Below are 22,130 nucleotides of genomic sequence, written 5' to 3' on the forward strand. Positions count from 1 at the left end.
AAAAAGAGTGTTTAAAATGATTTGTGCCTTTGTTAAAAGCCAAAAGCGAGAAAATGAGAAGACCTGTAGACTTCAAAAAAAAAAGGTATTGTACCATTTTTGTTATTTGACAGGACTGTACAGGAGGATCATGTGTATCACTAAATTTGTTCCTTATTTGAAGAGGAAAAATGCTATGAATTTAGGTGAGGAAACCTGAACAGGGGAAAGGTTACTTGCAATGTTGATAAATTTGATTGAGGTTAGAATGCAACTCAGCAGCAGCCTTAGGTGAAGCCACTGTTCTGTTCAGGACTAGTATTTTACTGTTTCTGTTCCCATTACTGTGAGACAGCAACTTGCAAATTTCAGTTTTGATTTATACACACTGTGCTGTGGCTGTTTGAAGGATTTGTTCTATTTGCAAAGACTGTTGTCCATTACGGGCTAAGAGTGTGTAGAAGCTAATACACCAAGACGAGGTGTCAGACTTGTTACAACAGCCAAAAGGATCAAAACCTATACTAATTAGTGTTCATATATGCAGTGTCTATACAACAGTATATATTTAAAATGCTATGTACTGGTAGGCAGACCACAGCTAATAAGGTAATCAAAGACGTGTTTGCAAACAACTTTTTCTAGACTCATAAATAATGGACTAGACAGGCAAAAGAGGCTCTAATTTTCCATGTTATTCAGTGTACCTATATAATGTGACGTCCAGGATTCTTTTTAATGCTGTACTTTGTCCTCCATTCCTGATATTCCGAGTAGCTTAGGGTTGATAAGGTAATGGCCCCTGAGCTCTGGATCTGTCCTCATTGATGTTCCATTGCAGTTTTTTTTTAAATAAGGATTAAGCTTTTTGAGATGAAATAATGAGTGAAATCTATCTAGAACAGTATTAGTGGCTTTGTATTATATGGAGTGATGGCATAGGAAAATGCACCCTGGTGATTCTATGAAGTAATTTGGTCTGCCTGCTGTAATTTGAAAGGTGTCACCACCAGCAACAGGAATAGCAAGAAAACCTCACATTTATATAGGAGTTTAACCCATCTTCAGAAAGAGACTGAGAACATTTGCATGATCCTAAAATAGAATGTTTTCAAAGCTCTGATAATTTTAATCAGTTTTTTTTCACAATGTTTTTGGTGTTTACTAAATATCATGTGATAGATAAAGTCATTTATAGGAGGGATTTGTAACTCTTGTTATGCATAATGAGGCATTAGAGTTAAAAAAATAATGAAAAAGTATCAAAGGAAAGTACCAGTGCATCAGAAGAAATCTTCAACATTGTTACAATTCTGTATCTTTTACATTTGTGTAATTCCTTAACTTATCTGTGTATACTAGATATTTTCTCATCAAGCCTCCACTGAAAATGGGTCATTGTCCAGTCAGGCTATCGTAGTAAACAACTGCCAATCAAAAAAATCATGCTAAATATAATTAATAAACAGGTGCCCGAGCCACACAAAGTATTTTTCAGAAAGCTGCTTTTAGTGGATTTATAAAAAGCCCTGCTAAGAAAGTATGGGTATTGTTTTAACTACATGGACAATTTCAAAGAATAGAGTAGTAAATTATGATATTTTCCTAATTCCTGCAGTATTAATATGAACCACAATACTGGGTAGTTTATTTTATTTATTACACAGTGGGTTAACAAATACCATGGTGGAATCATTTTAGGTTTGGATGTGATAAGAGTGCCAAAACGAATTACTTTTTACCCATTCTGTAAAGATGTTGTATATGATAGTTTCCAAATGAACATGGAAAATAAACTAGTCATTGGTGTGAAAAAAAGTCTTTGCTGCTTTACAATTGCAGTGTTTACAACCAAACATAGGCTTATTTGAATATCTTTGAATCAAGGACATAGCTGCCTCACTCTCATTGATGCCTGAAAATGTGGAAGGGCAGAGTGGCTTGATGTACATATGGAAATTCTCTTAAATCCGGCATAACATTTCTTCATCCCAAAAAAAAAAAAAAACAATTTCTAGGAGTCCTTGTTAAGACTTCACCATCAGCAACACATTGAAAATGTCACCAATGACACAAAATACAGGCTAAGTAGCTTGCACAGAAGCAGAAACCTGAATGCAAAGTTTAAAGCTTTCTCATACCTCTTGAAAGTCCAAAGTTTTGCAGAATGCCAAGATTTTTACCTTGTATTTTTGGTCTGTGCTCATACAATTTGTGGTTTCTGGCAAATCAATGTGGATTAATGTCTTTAAATAGTAACGTGTCTGAGTTTCAGACATCATATCCTTCAAAAAATGCGTGGCAACATAAATCCTATTATTTTTGCAAAATTTTTTAAGTTTATAAGAGCAATATTTAAAATCTACCCTTATTTTTGGGCCTTTGTCCCCCATTATTTTAATATTTGTCCTGATTTCTTGGACTAAAAGGTTAAGATATATGAGCTTTCTAATTCAGGATCCTAATATAATTTAGATTTTTTTTGTGCAATTCAAATAAATCACTGGGGAGATGTAATGATCTGTTGCGTTGGTCCCCTGAGACCCGCCATACCCCACAATCATAGACTATAGTGGTTACTGTAAATGCTGGCCCCCAGAACTTTTTTTGTGTTGTCAGTTTTAAAACACTGAGTCACTGTCTTAAGTTTGCTTTGTATTTTGTACTGCCATCAGTAAATGTTGGATGTTGGCTAATTTAGTTTTTTTTTTTTTTGGTATTGCATTTATAGGTATTATGAAATTAATAAAATTGCTGTAAGTTCTTTTTATCCCAATATTTTTATTTAATTTTTCATAACTTTTCTATTCAACAAATAACAATAACATCAACTATATACAAAGTGCTGAGTAACTATTACAATTACAGTCAAAATTAATATAGAATGCAGTTATAAAGTTTTTCCCAGTATTGCTTATAAACAAGATTGTCTATTAGACATATATACTAATAATTTCTTTGCTGATAAATACTTTATTGCCATTTGTTTAAATCCATCCCATACTGTTTTTGTTCTGTCAAGCCAATTTTGAGTTATATACAGTTTAACCAATAGAAAAAGGGCAAAGAAGAGTTGGCGAAGGCTAAGGATAAGGCGTATGAAGAGTTGTATAAAAGGTTGGACACTAATGAGGGAGAAAAGGACCTGTACCAATTGACTAGACAGAGGGACCAAGCTAGTAAAGATGTGCAGCAGGTAAGGATAAAGGATAATGAGGGAAACATACTCACAAGCGAGGAGAGTGTGTTGAGCAGATGGAAAGAGTACTTTGAGGGGTTGATGAATGAAGAGAATGAGAGGGAGAGAAGGTTGGATGATGTACGGATAGTGACTCATGAAGTGCAGTGGATTAGCAAGGAGGAAGTACGGATAGCTATGAAGAGGATGAAGAACGGAAAGGCTGTTGGTCCAGATGAAATACCTGTGGAAGCATGGAGGTGTTTAGGTGAAATGGCAGTGGAGTTTTTAACTAGATTGTTTAATGAAATCTTGTAAAGTGAGATGATGCCTGAGAAATGGAGATAAAGTGTTTTGGTACCAATTTTTAAGAATAAGGGTGATGTGCAGAGCTATAGTAACTACAGAGGGATTAAACTGATCAGTCACAGCATGAAGTTATGGGAAAGAGTAGTGGTAGCTAGGTTAAGAAGGGAGGTGATGATTAGTGATCAGCAGTATGGTTTCATGCCAGGAAAGAGCACTACAGATGCAATGTTTGCTCTGAGAGTGTTGATGGAGAAGTACAGAGAAGGTCAGAAGGAGTTGCATTGTGTCTTTGTGGATTTAGAGAAAGCATATGACAGGGTGCCTAGAGAGGAGTTGTGGTATTGTATGAGGAAGTCGGGAGTGTCAGAGAAGTATGTAAGAGTGGTACAGGATATGTACAAGGGTAATGTGATGGCGGTGAGGTCTGCAGTGGGAGTGACGGATACGTTTAAGGTGGAGGTGATCAGCTCTGAGCCCTTTCTTATTTGCAATGGTGATGGACAGGTTGACAGACGAGATCAGACAGGAGACTCCATGGACTATGATGTTTGCAGATGACATTGTGATTTGTAGTGAGAGTAGGGAACAGGTGGAGGAGACCCTGGAGAGGTGGAGATTTGCTCTAGAGAGAAGAGGAATGAAGATCAACAGGACTAAGACAGAATATATGTGTGTGAATGAGAAGGAGGATAGAGGAATGGTGAGGATGCAGGGAGTAGAGGTGGTGAAGGTGGATGAGTTTAAGTACTTGGGATCAACAGTTCAGAGTAATGGTGAGTGTGGAAGAGAGGTAAAGAAGAGAGTACAGGCAGGATGGAGTGGGTGGAGAAGAGTGTCAGGAGTGATTTGTGACAGACGAGTACCAGTAAGAGTGAAAGGGAAGGTCTACAAGAGGGTAGTGAGACCAGCTATGTTATATGGACTGGAGACAGTGGCACTGACAAAAAGGCAGGAGTCAGTGCTTAATGTGGCAGAGGTGAAGATGTTAAAATTTGCACTGGGTGTGACGAGGATGGACAAGATTAGGAATAAGTATATTAGAGGGTCAGCCCAGGTTGGAAGGTTTGGAGACAAAGCCAGAGAGGCAAGATTACGTTGGTTTGGACATGTGCTGAAGAGGGATACATATTGGGAAAAAATTAGTATATTGGGAAAAAGATGCTAAGGATGAAGCTGCCAGGTAACAGGAAAAGAGGGAGACCTAAGATAAGGTTTATGGATGTGGTGAGAGAGGACATGCAGGTGGTTGGTGTGACAGAGCAAGATGCAGAGGACAGGAAGAAATGGAAACAGTTGATCTGCTCTGGCGACCCCTAATGGGAGCAGCTGAAAGAAGAAGAAGTATATGTAAATCCAATTGTTTTAAACTAGGAGGGGATATATGAACTAATACAAATTCAGAGGATAAAGTAGATTTCTCATAACCCATTTTTTCCAGCCTGACTTTAAGAGAACACCAAAGTTTTTATTAAAATTTGCAAATCCAAAAGATATGGAATATATCTGCTTTTTGATGATTATAAATTAAACAGCTAGTGGATGCTGTATGAAAGAATTTGTTAATTTTATCAGGAGTTATATAGGCATCATTTAATATCATTAGTTGAGTATAAGCAAATGTTTGAAAGGTAGTAATTTTAATAAGCGAATAGAGTAAGATATTTGACTAACTAAAATTAAAGGGTTTAATTTGTTCCAGTATTTAGAATAAATGATAGAATTTTGATATTTTATAAAAGTAATTATTTTATATATATTTGATATTTTTTGGAAGTAAATGCTGACCATAATAATTTGCATTAGTTTATATTATGTTTTTTGATTTTTGTATTGTCTAAGAGTTTATAAACTAGGTCTTTAATTTGTCTTAATATGATAAAATAACTTTTAGGGAGGTTAAATTCTCATTTCTTCAATTGAATATTTTTTTTAAACTGAGGAAATCAAAGATAGCTTTATCTTTATGTAAGGGGCAATCTGTTATTTAACATCAGGTTATTTAACTTTATATTAAGTTTGAGGTGTAATGGCTAAGATAACATTACTGGTAAATCAAGAGTAGCCAACAAGTCATGAAATACTTTAATTAAGTACTTTAGAAATTTCTGGATTTTAAGAGTTTTAAAGTTATTTTTATTTAGAAAATGTAAAACTCTGGTGTTACACTGAGATTTAGGCACAGAATTATTCCACAATTTTACTTGTGATGGAATCCTATCTACTGAGGTGGTGGTGCTGCAGTAGCATTGTCGCCTCACAGTAAGACTTTGTCCTGTTCGATTCTCAGCTAGAGAATCTTCTGTGTGGAGACATGCATGAGGCGTACCTTTGTTGAAGGTTGTGCGTCAGGGCCGGCAACTTGGCACGTAAAGATCTACTGCCAATCATTAGCAGACCAGAGTTCAGCTGTGGCGACCCCTAACCAGGAAAAGCCAAAAGACACAACAACAACAACTTGTGATGGAATCCAGTTGTCCTGAGATTGATTAAATTATGCAATTGCTATCAGCTTGCTTAAGTTAATTATATCATAATAGTCTTAAAATCTGGTAAGGCTAATCCCCCAAAATGTTTAGGATATGTGAGTTTTTGATAACCGATCCTAGTAGATTTTGGAAACCTAAGAAACTTTGCTACACTAGTAGAATATTCTTAACAAATTTAGTTTGCATTTTAATGTTTGATGCACTAAATTGGTATAATAATCTGGGAGAATATTCATTTTAATAATAGCAACTTTGGATAAAAAAGAAAGGTTAATTTTGTTCCATCTAAGGATAACATGCTGTATCGTGTTCCAAACTTTTCTTTAATTGAATCAGTTATTTTAATTTATGTACCAGGATAGTAGCTAATCAGATAATAGCATGGGTTTATTGGAAAAATAGAAGATATAATCATATTAACTTTATTTAATCATATTCACTTTATAGTTGGAGAATTTAGAGAAGGTATCAATAGATTGTAAGATTTTAAGTAAGTCAGCATTATGCAAAGAAAAATAGAGATTTAGATCATCAACAAAAACTGTTAGTAGTATCTGAATATTGTAAATTTTGGGGATATGGTAAAAAGGTTTTTTGTAGAATCAAAAGAAAAAAGGATTCTATAAAAATATTGAAGAGATAAGGGGATAATGGACACCCTTGTCTTGTTCCATTAATACTTTTATTGGTGATGAAGAAGCTTTATTAATGTATAATGTTGTATGTTCATTAATGTATAGAATATTGATTCATTCAATAACAATAAAACATTTAGGAATATTGAATTCTAGCATAACAGAGATAATACAATCTAGAGTAAGTTGAGCAAAGACCTTAATGGCATCTAAAGCTAATGAAAAATTTGAATGTTTGGATAAAGTGATTAAATCATCTACTCTAAGTGTATAATCATAAGTTTGTCTATTTTAAATAAAAGCAGATTGGTAAGAAGAGATTATATTAGGAAGTATTCTTTTTAGTATGTTTGCTAATAAAGATGCATACATTTTAATATTCATATTTATAATGGAGATCTGACTATAATTTAAAGGATTTTTGTTATCAGAATTGTTGTTAGGAATGAATATTCTTTTAGAGGTATTTAAGTATAAATCTTTAATACCATTTTCCTTAGTATAATTGAATAAGTAAAACAGTACTTTTGAAACTACTGGAGTGAAGGTGTTATAGACTATAGCAACAATGCCACCCAGGCCAGGTTTTTTTACCTCCTTTAAACTATTGATTGTTTGTGGAATTTCTTGTTATGTAATTGGTGCAATGAGACAGCTCTGTTGATCTTGATTCATTTTTGGCAAAGATAAGGTACTCAAAAAATTAAACAATGATATCTTTCCTGAGAGTCATAGGAGAGGTTATGTTCTCCATATATTTGGGAATATAGATGTGTAATTATTTGTAAAATCTCTTCTCTAGTGTGGTAAGGCTTATCCTAATATGAAATTTCAGTTAAGGGCAAACTTTTACAATCTTTGTGAGAAATCTGAAAGGAGCTTGGGTCCAGTCTGAATATTTATCAAAAGTTTTTACTTCAGAGAGAGTTTGTTGTGATGCATGAAGTAAATAAAGCTCTTTCTGTAGTTCAGTTAATTGTTCCATTAACTTAGAGTTGTGTTTTAATTTGTATTTTATTTTATAGAGTTTGTTTTTTATTAAGTTCTTTTTTGATTTATTCAATTTTTATAGTAAGATCCTTTACTTATAAATATTCCTCTGACTTCATTTTTGATAGCAGCCCATTGAATGTCAAGAGGAATTTGAGAAAAAGAGAAGCTATTGAGGAAATTTTTGAATAATGAAATAATTTCTATCATAATATCTTTTTTCTGAAATAGTTAGGATTTAAAGACTAGTTATAAATATTAGTCCCTAGCTTGCCAGTTTGATGCCAGCTTATATTAAGAGAAATTCTAGAATGATCTTAGAAAAACATGAGTTCCACTTGATAGGTAATATCAACAGTTAAAAATATACCAGATATTAGAAAAAAGTCTAGTCTGGCCCATGATTTATAGCAATGGGAAGAGTAGCCTATTTTGTCAATATAGTGTTATTGTTGTGAAAGTTAAAAGAGTCAAAAAGACTAAAATATGTTTCAGATTCTGATAATGCATCAGATGCATAGAAATAATATGATTTACATTTGCTTGTTCTGTCATTAATGGGCTCAATAACGGCATTCCAATTCCAACCAAGAATGTAGCAATGATTTGGGAAGGACTATAAGAGCTTGTATATTATCATGAAAAATTCATCATGTTTAGAACATGGTGCATATAAATTAAGTAGTAAAACTGGTTTGTCAAGGAATGTACTTTTAATAATCATGTAACACTATCTTCCCTCCTTATCAGAGTTTTGTCTTAATAATACATCTTTAAAAGATATTTTGATAATAATTGCAACTCCAGTGCTATTGGAATTGTTTACTGATTCAATGATTGTTTTAATCCATTTTCCCCTTCACTTGAGACCACTGCATAGATGTCATATGAGTTTCTTGGACAAAAAAAAATTCAGCTTTTGACTTAAACGTTAAATGAAGGAATAATGTCCTTTTTATCCATTTGAGTATCTTTAACATTCCAACAGTCTATTCCCTACATCATTCTCCACTAATAGAAAAAAAACTATAGGGATGGTGATTGTAACAGTTTCAGGTGACATGTTTCAAAAGTTCAAAGTTGGATTTAATGGAAAAGACAACCAGTACATAATTCTTCCTGGAAGATCCCTGCGTCTTACCGTGATCACACAATACCAGGAAGATATTAAATTAACAACCTGTACAGAGATAAATAAGTAGAATTTCCAATAACATAAGCTTATTATATAACCTATACATTTTAACTTGTTTGAACTTAAGTTTAGTGTGAAAGTGCTTTTAAGAGCAGAAGGCAAGTAAGTCATAGATGTCCTGTAGCATCACTGTACCCAGCTATTAGTTCCACTATGAAAAGAGGGCTGTTAATTATTCTAACTATAAAAATAAAATGGAGTAAGAATTATCGTAAGCTCACGTTAATTTAGACATTATTCTTAAATTAGATATATGTTTTTAGGTTAGACATTATTACAGGCTGAGTAAAAGGAAAAAAGAAAAAGTATTGACTTACAAAACTCAGGCTAGACACACACACATATATATATATATATATATATATATATATATATATATATATATATATATTCAATTCAGAAGCTCAAAATACTGAAATCTCGAATTTCAGTATCTCGAGCCCAAGAAGCCGAATCCACATAATAGCAAAGGTTTAGAAGCGCGAAATTCAAAACCTCGAATACAGGAGGTTTTGAATTTCATGCTTCTAAAGTTCTGCTATGGTGATGTATTCAGGTAAGTGTGTGTGTTAGTTAAGGGGTTTGGGTAAGGGCTGTGGTGTGTGTCAGTGTGTTTTGTTGTTGTGATGTGTGTGTGCGAAGAGAAAGTAGCTTATGTGGTGGTATTTTGTGTGTGTTTGTATGAAGTGCGACCTTGGAGTGAAAATATTTATGTAGGGGTGTGTGTGGGGGGCATAGCCCCCCACATGGGTGGTGCAGTGGGGCTTGCCCCCCTGCTTTCATGTAGTAGAGTGATTGTGTGTGTTTGTGTGGTGGATGGTGTGTGTGTGTGTGTGTGTGTGTGTGTGTGTGTGTGTGTGTGTGTGTGTGTGTGTGTGTGTGTGTGTGTGTAGTAAAACCGCAAAATTCAAAACTTCCGGTATTCGAGGTTTCGAATTTTGCAGTTTTTAGTTTTCGTTGTTTTCTGGATTCCACTTCTTGGGCTCGAGATACTGAAATTCAAGATTTCAGTATTTCGAGCTTCTGAAGTGAATCCATATATATATATATATATATATATATATATATATATATATATATATATATATATATACACAGTGGATATAAAAAGTTTACACACCCTGTTAAAATGCCAGGACTTTGTGATATAAAAAAATGAGACCACAATAAATAATTTTAAAACTTTTCTCACCTTTAATATGACCTACAACCTGTACAATTCAACTGAAAAACAAACAAATCTGTTGATGGAAAATAATATAAAAAATAAAAAATGTACAGTATGCTGGTTGCTAAGTGTGCACACCTTTAAACTAATACTTTGTTGTGTGTGCACACCCTTAAGCTAGTACTTTGCTGAAGCACCTTTTGATTTAATTACACCCCCTGTACATTAAGTATACCAACTCCGAGATCGCACTACAGTGAGGAAATGGGCTTTTGCACGTGATTACTTACCCAAATGAAAACATCATAAAATCTAAATACTGACTGATCATAACACCGAACATATAAATTTGAGCAAATCGACAGTCAGCAATGTCGACATTACTGAAATTACCTGGACTTCTGGTTATGGCCTACTAACGTTTTGTGGGGGTCAAGACCCCCTGTGCCCCTTACACCCCTGTTAATTATGTATACAAACTCTGAGATCACACTACAGTGAGGGAAAGGGTACATTTCCTGATCCCCACTGTAGTGCGATCTCCATTCAAAATGGCAAATCCACAACAGAGAATTCTAGAGTGCATTCACTGTTGTGCATTTAAAAATTTAAAAATCGACATTACGAAACCTTGGAGCAGTAACAACCAACCTTCCAAGATTCACATAAATGTCTTCCGAGATTTTGATGGCAAACTTATGTATAAATAAATATATATATATATATATATATATATATACCAATCCTGTGTTTGACTTACAAAACAATTGCAGTAGCAATATACAGGCATATACTACATCCCTCTCATGTAGAGATAAACAGAGATTGCAAAGAGTGTTAGAATTACATTTGGTAAAAACAGACCATAATTTGAATCTTTCTTGAGCCAAAAATGTGTATTTCATAAAAGTGAATTTTCCAGTACATCAAAGGAGCTCCAAACATTACATGACAAGTCCTTGACTCACACCAGTCACAATATTCAAACACTGTGGAGTCATTATAAGTCTGTAACCAGTAGAAATAAACAATACTAAACCAGATTGTAGACCATAACAGATCTTAGTTGGGAGAAAAATTGAAAATATTTTGAAAAGTCTGTTTCAAACTTGTATTGAAGAGATTGAGTATTTCTCTTCTTTATATTGGAAGTTTAGCATGGATGGATATTTCATCTCAAATTTAGTTTTTCTGTTTATTAGGAAAGCACAGTATGGGGCAAGTTATTTTTTATTGTGTTTTATTTCTAAACGGTCATGTGCAAAGGTAATTCTACTGCCATTTCAGTTAAATACTTTCTTCTTTCTGGAGGCAACAACGATCTTGCTTACATCTTGGCAGTTTAACAGTTTAACATACATTTGTCTTGGTTAGTTGAGAGTGGATGATTTCCAGTTTGCTCGATGCACCCTTCCTATAATAATCTGATCTGCTACCACCGGATTTTCTAGTAAATGGCCAAACATTTTGTGTAACGTTTATATTAATTTCAGTTGATCATATATCTCAGGGACGCCATGATCCAAGATGTTATTACATCTGCTTCTAGCAAGTCCAATGTTGTTGTTGTTGTTGTTTGTCTTTCGGCTTTTCCCGGTTAGGGGTCGCCACAGCGGAACTCCGGTCCGCTAATGATTGGCAGTAGATTTTCACGAACGTCAAGGTGCCAGCTCGACATCCAACCTTCAACAAAGGCACGCCCATTTATACATGTCTTTCAAACACCCACCCAACCATGAGGAGGACATGCAGACTACACACAGAAGACACTCCCTGCATTCCAGCCGAGAATCGAATGGGAAAACCTCTTGCTGTGAGGCAACAACGCTACCGCTGCACCACGGCGGATTACTGCTTCTAGCAAGTCCAATAATTTTCCATTAATTTCTTTTATAGATTTAAGATTAGAGTTGAGATCCTTTTGTAGTTATTCAATCGTCACTTCATTTTCCATAACTTTTGCTTCTGTATCTTCAAGTCTATTTGAAATATGATTTATCTTATTGTCAAGTTATTAGAGAGTTGTTGTATGGCTAGTTGAAGAGATTGCAATACCAGTTTTAACTCTTCTAGGATGGGAGGTTGGTCTATTTTCCCCTTTATTAGCTGATTTTTTTATCCTCTTGCTGTTTGGCTGTTCTTGCCCATTTTGAAATCCTTTCTTTTTCTGGTGAGAAAAGCATTGGAAATGTTGCTTTGGTTATTTGAATGTCCATGTTTTCATTTTCATTTCGCCATTGTATTTTCCACTGATGCAAAGTTATGCAGTCTGATAATCAGCTCTAGTTTGTTTCAAAACCTTTCCTTTTACTACTTTATATTCTCCTTGTTAGTTCTTTCTCCTTGTATTAGAAATTATTTCAAGCTTGCATAACTCTGTCACAAAGTCGGATCCCTCCCTTTAAACAAGCTCCCGTCACTTTCCTAAAGATCATTTATTAGGCAGTGTTTATTATCGCTTCAGATCCCTCAAATAAAAGACTAAATTTAACTTTGAGTTGTTTAAACAATTCTTATTTTCTTCCCCTTTTAAATTTTCTTTATGTATATTGAGAGTCACAGTTTACACGGGGACTTACAGCTGAATCAAAGATCTCCCATCAGTCCTTTCAACAGCGACAGTTCCAAGGCAAAGCGGAAGGAAGAAAAGAAGATGCCTGTTATCGCTAACATTTTCTCAAATCAAAATTGAGCTAAAAACAATATTCTGAAATCTGTTTTTCTCCCATTTATTTTATTTCTCCTTTTCTTCCACATAGATTGGAGAACAATGGGGCACGCATATGTCTTTTACCTTTAATATAGCTATATTTTTCACTAACGCAATTTTGTTTAGTCTAAATTCAGCTCTAATTTATTTTGAAGCCTTCTCCTCTTACTTCATTTTCTTCTTATTGCTATTTCCATCCCCTTACAGGCAGAATATGTGAAGCTTGTATAACTCATCTCCCAAGTCAGATCTCTACTTTCAAACAATGTCCAACACTTTTATTTTATTATTTTTTTATAAAAGAAAAAATATATTAGGTAACGATTAATACCACTTCAGATCCATCAAATAGAAAACTTTACTTAACTTTGACTTGTTTTAAGATTTCTTAAATTTTCTAACCTTTTTCTTTTTCTTTTTATATTTGAGAATCACACCTTACATGGGGACTCATGGACGAAATGAAGCATTACCTTCAAGCCAGTTCTCAATGAGAATCCCAAGACATAACAAGGGAAGAAAAAGAAGATTCATGTTGTCATTGTAACCTTTTGAATCAAGATTATCTTTTAAACATTTTTGCAAAGACTCTTCTTGGCTTAGATATTTCTCCTTTCCTTCTCTTCTGCTCAGCTTGGAGAGCAGCGGAACAGACGGATGTCTGCACCGACCAGGTCAAACTTTTTTAAATACCACTTCAGATCCATTAAAGTCTTAATTAGTCCAAGTTCAGCTCTGGTTTATTTCAAAGTCTCCTTTCTTTATTTCATAATCTCCTTATTGCTCTGTCCTTCCCTTTACAGTGCAGAATACATGAAGCTTGTATATCTTGGCTTCAGAGTCAGATCTCTCATATCAAACAAAGTCCATCACTTTCTATTTATTTTTACTTTATAAAAGAAAAAGTATAAAAGGTAATGATTAATACCACTCATATCCATCAAATAAAGGACTTAACTTATCTTTGACTTGTTGCATGAGTTTTTACATTTTTCTTCCCCTTTTATTTTCCTTGATATAGTTCAATAGTCACAGCTCGCGTAGGGGCTTATGCACAAAACAAAACCATTCTTTCAGTCCAGATAATGATGACAGTCCTAAGGCAAAAAGGGAAAGGAAAGAAGATTCCTGTTGTCACTGCAGACTTTTTGAAACAGGATTATCCTTTAAGCATTTTTGCAAAGACTCTTCTTGGCTTATATACCATTTTCTCTCCTCTCCCACTCAGCTCTGAGAATGACGAAACACACGAACGTCACCAACCACCAAGTCAATCTTCCTTTTTTTCCATTTACTACCACTTCAGATCCATCAGATAAAGGCTTTAACTTAACTTTGACCTGTTTCGACATTTTTTTTTTTATTTTTCTTCCCCTTTTATGTTTCCTTATATAGTTCGAGGGTCACAGTTCACGTGGGGACTTACAGTCATAATGAAGTTCTCCCTTCAGGCCAGTTCACTGTGACAATCACAAGGGAAGAAGAATTCCAATGTCAATGCAGCTTTCTTGAAACAAGATTATCCTTCAAATATTTTTGCAAAACCTCTTCTTGGCTTATACAATTCCTTTCTCAATTTCTCCTACTCAACTCAGAGAATAGTAAAACACGGGGATAACTGGAATCACCAAGTCAAGTCCCTTTTTTTGGTCAAATCACATTAGAATTTACAATTGTATATATGTCTCATAAAAGATCAATGCTCTGTATTGGATTTCTACTTTTAAAAGACTGTGATTGTAACTTTGTGGGTTAAAAACTTCATGGTTGTATCAGAGCTTAGCTAATACTGAGTCTACAGGTCAGCCACCATCTTGCCTCTCAAAATTACTGTACGTTCCATATTACTAAATATCATACAGATACACCATTGTTGTATGCCTTATGTACTGTGATGCCTGCTTTTTTTGCAGCAGATGCTAACAATGTTTGGTCAAAGCAATTAAACTCTTCTGTTGCATATTCTGCTAGTACCTGTTCCATGACTACAAAGTAGAACTGATGTTTTAGTGTGTCGTGTTACCATCTGATTTGGGTATGAAGCCGTAATGTAGACTGTCACTTGTTGCTTTTACTGTGTAACAGCTGCAGCAAGAGCTACATTTTAATTAGAATTGTCATATATTTGTGATAATGTCCCTCAAGTTCCATACACCCTCATCTTAAGCTTTTCACTGATATGCAAAATTATGCTTTCTTTGCTAACTTTATTATAAAACATTTCTAAACCTGTTAGTTTTATTTTGTGCTAGCTACCTCTGTAAAAACTTTAGAAAATGTACTGAATCTTATTTCTCTTGAAAGTTCCACAGCCGTGCTTGGTCTCCCGCCCAAAACAAATAAAAGGATCATGGCGACAATCAGATTTTTTTTTTTGTTTACTGCAGCTTTGATTGCTTTCAGTCACCAGTGGTACACTGTAGCTTCTACTGCGGCAGTCACCTAATCTTCATCCTGAATATTTCAAGATGTGTGTGATCTCTTGTTTTTATTTGAGTTAATTTTGCAATTTCTAAGTCAAAGCACAAGTGGAATAGATCCATCACTCCTTGCTTGTTTCATACCTTGCTTCAGTAGCTTAGTGCAACAGTTGCATAAGCAGTAATGCAAAGGATCTGTGTTCAAGTCCTACTGGAAACCCAGTACTTATGTTCTACTGTGCTCCAGCATGTTAACCAAGCTCTTTGCCTCCAAAATTACCTAAATAATACAGCAATGTGTTTGAAACCTGGTGTAGGAAGCATATTGCTCACTCTCTCCTTTGGAATGATCTTTGCCTTGCTTACAGATTCTCTACCAATCTCGTTCTTTCAGACCCACTATACATCTGCAAGTCCAATAGTGGGAGGAGCGCCTGCTGAAGAGATCTCAGTCTCTTCTGCAACTTAAATAGAACACACAGAATGGACAGATATGTCTTACCGACAACAGCACTTCTCTGGAATCATCTTTCTCTCAATGTAAAGCAAAGTACATCTCTTACTCTGTTCAAGCGTAATCTGGATGAAATTTCACCCTGGACTGGAACCCTTCACCCTTATGGACAAGGGTAGTATGTAAATGTTTGCCTGCTCCTGTGTTAGCTGTACTAAAAATACTAGAAACTTACTGGAAATGTGTGGCTAGGCTTCTGAAGATCCTCATGAATTATTAGACTAGTAGGTACCTGTCAACCTAAGAAGCTGCCATTACCAAATTCTTAGCAGACCTGCAGTAGTAATAAAATCTGCAGTATGATGTTCACTTAAAAGTAACTTTTATGGCCATTTTATTGCAGGTATAACAATCCCCTGCATCGAAGTACAGTAAAACATAGCAGATATAGTTTTCCTCAGGTAGGGGAAACAAATTTTACTTGCAAGCTCTGTTTTAAAGGCTCCTGACTCTGTGTTGCAAAGCTTTTAGCTTCAAGTTCCTGTTCAAATTTGTACATCTCTCTTTCTCTCTCTCTCTGTATATATATATATATATATATATATATATATATATATATATATATATATATATATATATATATATATATATATATATATATATATATATATATATATATTGCTATTCAATCATACCAGTGGAGAAGTTCAACTCCTCTCTGTGTCACTTTGCAACACTGCACACTGTTTAAACATGGAGTCTACTGCTCTTTCTATCCACCTCTACATCATTACATTTATACTTGTCTTGGACCAGCCCAATAATTCTGCAGTATCTAATGGGGCATTGGTTTTAGCTCTTTCACTCATTTCTAGGTTTGAACAGATAGATATCATAACTCTCAATTACTATTCATTCTGGCTTCGTAAACTCCATCTACCATTTCTCTATATACAAGCAGTACCTTAGATTTTAAATTCTCAACTCTTTTGTTATTACCTTTCTCCCCACCTCCCCAAAATGCCACCTTTTATATCATTTACAGTAATATCCGTCTTCTTCCTCCTTTCCCCCTACATGACTGCATAAAAGCTCCGGAGATGTTAATCCCTTACCTTTGAATGCATGCGTTAATCTCTTACCTTTGAATGCATGCGTTAATACCTTACCTTTGAATGCATGCATTAATCCCTTACCTTTGAATGCATGCGTTAACCCCTTACCTTTGAATGCATGTGTTAATCCCTTACCTTTGAATGCATGCGTTAATCCCTTACCTTTGAATGCATGCGTTAATCCCTTACCTTTGAATGCATGCATTAATCCCTTACCTTTGAATGCATGCGTTAATCCCTTACCTTTGAATGCATGCGTTAATCCCTTACCTTTGAATGCATGAGTTAATCCCTTACCTTTGAATGCATGCTACAAAACCACTACTGCTTCTCAGACTCATTTGGTAAACATTATTTCTTATATGCTACCAAAACATCACAGTGACATCTCTATAAATGCCCTATTAAACACATAGCAACATCTCTCTATATAGCCAGAGTCCCTCCAGTCCACAAAATTAGCCAAGCATGTAGTCCCTTTCAAACGTCCCAAATCTCTGTCAGTTCCAGAGCATAGAAATGTGCTACTACAGCCTTGTGCACCCACCCCCTCCCCAACCAGCATAATTATTGTTAGATAATAAATTACTAACCTTAGACCTATAGCAATCTTATCCCCCTCTCCAAAATACTTGAAAAATTGATTCAAAAACAGTTGGTAAAATACAGTATCTCCTGCAGGAAGAAGTTCTATCCCTCACACAACATGGCTTCAATCCTTCCAATAGTACTAACACTACACTTGTAATGTATATAGATACTGTCAATAAAGCTAGAGATAATGGCAAACTAGTCTGCTCCTTATTTCTAGACTTCTCTAAATCCTTTGATGTAGTTTGTCACAGCAAACTTCTACTTCAAATGTCCTCATTAGGTATCTCTCAGCCTACCCTTTCATGGTTAAAAAGCATGTCCAATAGGTATCAGTGAGTAAAATGGCACTCCACTCTCTCTCCATACCTCCCAGTCACCACCTGTGTACAACAATGCTCTATATTTGGTCCTCTCCTCTTTAAAATTCTCAACAACACCCCCCACACACACATCCACACAACAAGCCTCCCTAATATACTATGCAGATGACTCCACATTCATTTGTATATCTGACAACATGGCACACCTCTAAAAAAATGCTATAGAAACTTTGACAGCCACTGAAAAATGGCTTTGTAACTCACAACTCATGTTCAGTCCTAAAAAGTAAACTTTTTCCCAAAGCCCTCTTTCATTAAAAAAATGTAAAGTCTTCTCTCTTGATAATACAACCATTAAAGTCACTTCCCATAGCAAATTATTACGGATGACAGTGGATGATAATCTTAAATTCAGCCTGCATATACAAAATTGCATAAGAAAAACTCACCAAAAGCAGAGATGTTTTACAGAGTCAAAAACTTGTTCAAAGCAACTAAAACTACACTTGCCACTACTTATCTCCTCCCCACACTTATGGCACTCCCATCCTTGCTAACTTCCAGGTATCACAAAAATCAAAACTTGAACAATGCTATATCAAAATTGCTAAATTTGCAGCAAATGCCCCTTTCAGAACCCACTACTGTATAGCACTAGAAAGCCTAAATTGATTAGTACTACCCCATCAACAAACATCTACACTACTTCTTACCATGTATAAACTTTTCCAGGATCCATCTTCTTGTCCACCACTAAATAACATTCTACACAACTATGTTCCCAGTTGAGCATCATTATACAGTGGCCAAAACTCCTGTTTGTTCACAAAATTATCAAATCTGCTGGGCATTGTCTATGTTCATACCATGTTGCTAAAGCCTGCAACACCTTACCTGTACCCATCAGGTGAACACTCTCCCTCCCATCCTTTAAAACCATTCCGAAACACTTCATTGCCAAAAGCTGGTTCTGTTCTTGCTCAACACCAGGATAAACTATATTCCTGAATGTGAACAAATACCTATTCGTACCTTAAATCTCCTCACACTCCCTTCTTCACTCACAATCAGTTTTCTATGAGATCAGAACTGTAAGAACCATTATCACTTTCTTAGTGTGTCAGTGTGTTGGTGAGCAATTAGTCAGTTACAAATAGTCTTCTTCTCACAACTTACTAAGACTAATTCTGTTGTGAATGCTTCAGACTTTCTTATTTTGGAACACTTTTTTAGTGTGTCTACATCATCTCTTCTGAATATATGCTTTACAAATACATGTTTAATTGAAAAATGTCCCAAAGGGATAGCTAGAGACTCTTAGATGAATTTAGTGAACCTTAGTTACTTCTTACTAGTGAAGAATAGAGGGACAGGCGTCTGAATGGGGAGAAGATAAAATCAGCAAGCAAAGGAGAGTAGTATTGCAGGAACTGAATTTATCCTCAAGTCTTGGTGAGTAACATCACGAGGTGGACCCTGTTTTTATAAAATCTTCCCAAGACGACACTGATATATATATATATATATATATATATATATATATATATATATATATATAGACTGTATTTTATATAGCATATATCATGAATGGAAGTAGGTTGACTTTCGGCTTTTCCCTGGTTAGGGGTCGCCACAGTGGAACTCAGGTCCGCTCATGATTGGCAGTGGATTTTTACGGTGCCAAATTGCCAGCCCGACGAAGGCACACCCATTCACGCTCGCACCTACCTGCATGTCTTTAACGTCACTCGACCACAGGGAGGACATGCGGACTCCACACAGAAGCTGCTCCAGCCGAGAATCGAATGGGAGAACCTCTTACTGTGAGGCGACAATGCTAACCGCTGCACCACCGTGGTTCTATGAATGGAAGTAGGTTAAAAAATTAAAAAGACAGCTGGATACAGAAGTCCCAGGATAAAAAAGTGCCCAATCCTGGTAAGCACACTGGTGCTAGACTAGAAAAAAATGACAGTGTTGAATCCTCAAGACATGGAAACATTCCTACAATGGGGTTAAGCCAGGCTCAGGGGGAGGATGGTACCCCTGTTGTAGAAGGAAGTAGCAGGCCACAAAACTCACAAAAACTGACAGAACAAAAAGCAGCCATAAAGATGATAGAGTGGACTACTGAGGATAAGAAATAAATGATATAATATTACTAAAGATTAAGAGAGAAATTAGAGGAAAGTGCTTGCACAAGAAAAACTGTCAGTAAATTCATGAAAAACATTATATAGACCAAGAAGCCTAGGGCCATTCTGAAAATGAAGCAATGAGGAAGTGCAAAAATATAAAGAACAAAATCTAGAGATTTTTGAAAGGCATAAAATAGAAAAATGGAGATGGGAAAGAGAAAGATTTGATATGATGCAATATTTATGCAAAGGAGAAAGTGAAACTAATTAATACAAATAAGCAGCTCCAAAGATAATTGAAGATAAATACAGGCAAAGATACCCAGATATGGAAAATTTCACAATACAAAAATAAGTCAATTCAAGCTAGCCACTGAAGAATACCTGTTAAGCAAATGGACCTGCCTCTGTACCCACCCCCCTTAAACAGTTTATCAACCCTAACTGCACACCTCTATCTGCTCCTAACCTATGTAACTTTCTCTAACTCTCTAGACCTTGTCTCACATTAACTTCTCTATCCTAAGCACATTACATACATTCTTATCTGCATAATGTAAGATTTTATGTCTGGTGAAAAACTTTGTTAGTCCTTCTGAATGATGTAGGATTCTAAATCTGACAGACATAATGATTAGTTTACTATAGTAAATCCTTGTTTCTCGTGTATATGTTGCTTTGAATATTTTCTGTAAACCAGTTGTTGAGTGTTTACTTATTTTTGTAAATGCTAATCTGTAGAACATATGGAGCTTTTCTCCCCTGGCCGCCGCTGAAAAAGGGCTACTTAGCTCAGTCGGACAAACCCGGTCAACAAATGTAAAATAAAATAACTAAATAAATAAATAAGATCAGAAAGGGGGAATGTAGAACAGAAGATTGATAAACTAGAGGTTCTCCAAAAATAGAAGCTGAAGTTATGGAATAACTGCAAAGTGAAGGATTTAGTGTAGAAAGTCTAACACAAGTTATGTCACAGCATGATAGAACAATGAATCTGCCAAGTAAGGAGAAACAGATGGAACAGGAGACATCTGAAGAAGAAATATGGACATGGGAGAGAAAGAGAGATTTAATATGATGTAATATTTATGCAAAGGAGAAAGCAAAACTAATCCATACAAAAAAGCAGCACCAAAGATATTTGAAGAGAAATACAGGCAAAGGTATCCGGATATGGAATATTTTACAATACAAAATATAAGAAAATTAAAAAAATAGAAACCGAAGTTATGGATTATCTGTGAAGTAAAGGATTTAGTGTAGAAAATCTAACTATGATAACATCACAGCATGATATAATAATGAATCCCCAAATTAAGGAGAAACCAGTGTAGTGGGAAGCATCTAATGGTTGCCATGCAAAAATACTTTGGAGCCTTAAGTAGTAAATCAGTACAAAAGTTTAGATGGAGTTGCACAGCAAGAGAAGGAATAGGAAATTGTGGCAACTATGACCCAGTTGTCATGGAAGTATCGAATAGAGAAAACTATAAAGCAATTAAGACAAGAAGTGTCGGTCACTGTTAGAAAAGTACAGAAGAGGGAATCAGTCAACAAAAATGCTCAGAAAGATAGACGTGATAAAAGCAACACTCAGTATCAGAAAGGCTAGCATCTATTGCACACTATCTTTCAACTTAAGCACTCAAGCCACTCATTTCTCGGCCTGGCACTTACTCAAAACTTATAGCAAGCACTTATAAACCCTAGCACTAGACCCTCCTGTACTGTACAGAAGGACAAGGCTCTACTCGACCTTACCAGCCATCCAGTAAAACAGTTCACTGTACCTATCCAGGCATGTCCAAAGGGCAGTTTCAGGTGTACTCTTCAGTCCAACTGGTGAATCTGGGCATTTTGAGGCAATGTTACAACTGCCTCATGTACACAGACAACCCCCTCCTCCTACCACCAAACACTAATACATGCGAGAGATGCAATTATACAGCCAAACTGGAGGCTAAACTCTCTCAACCCAAGACTGGATCAGACAGTTAAGAGGAGAAAGGAAATACTTGCATCACACCACCAGTCTCACATAAACCATTTAAAGCAGCACTGGAAAAAAACACACATAAATACATGAAAACATACTTGGAGGCTCTAAATAAAAATTTGCAAAATCAACAGAGACCTCCAAAGCAAACATCCAAGCAACCTCCACCCCCCAAAACAAACCATGAAACACATACTTCACAAAACCAGTGTGTCATGCAATCACAGCCCTTAAGGCAAAATAACATACCCAACATACTAGTAATAGGTGACTCTATAGTCAGGCACACTGACGTCCCACTCACTAGGCTGAATAAGGAGAAGGTTACTATTAACTGCCTGTCGGGCACCAGGATCCGCCACATAACACAAGCACTCAGGTCACTACAGAACAAGTACAAATATGACTCTGTCATTGTCCATGTTGGTGTGAATGACCTG

The sequence above is a fragment of the Protopterus annectens genome, chromosome 1.part1 (genome assembly GCF_019279795.1).
Source record: "Protopterus annectens isolate FY-2018-M chromosome 1.part1, PAN1.0, whole genome shotgun sequence".
Lineage (NCBI taxonomy): Eukaryota > Metazoa > Chordata > Ceratodontiformes > Protopteridae > Protopterus > Protopterus annectens.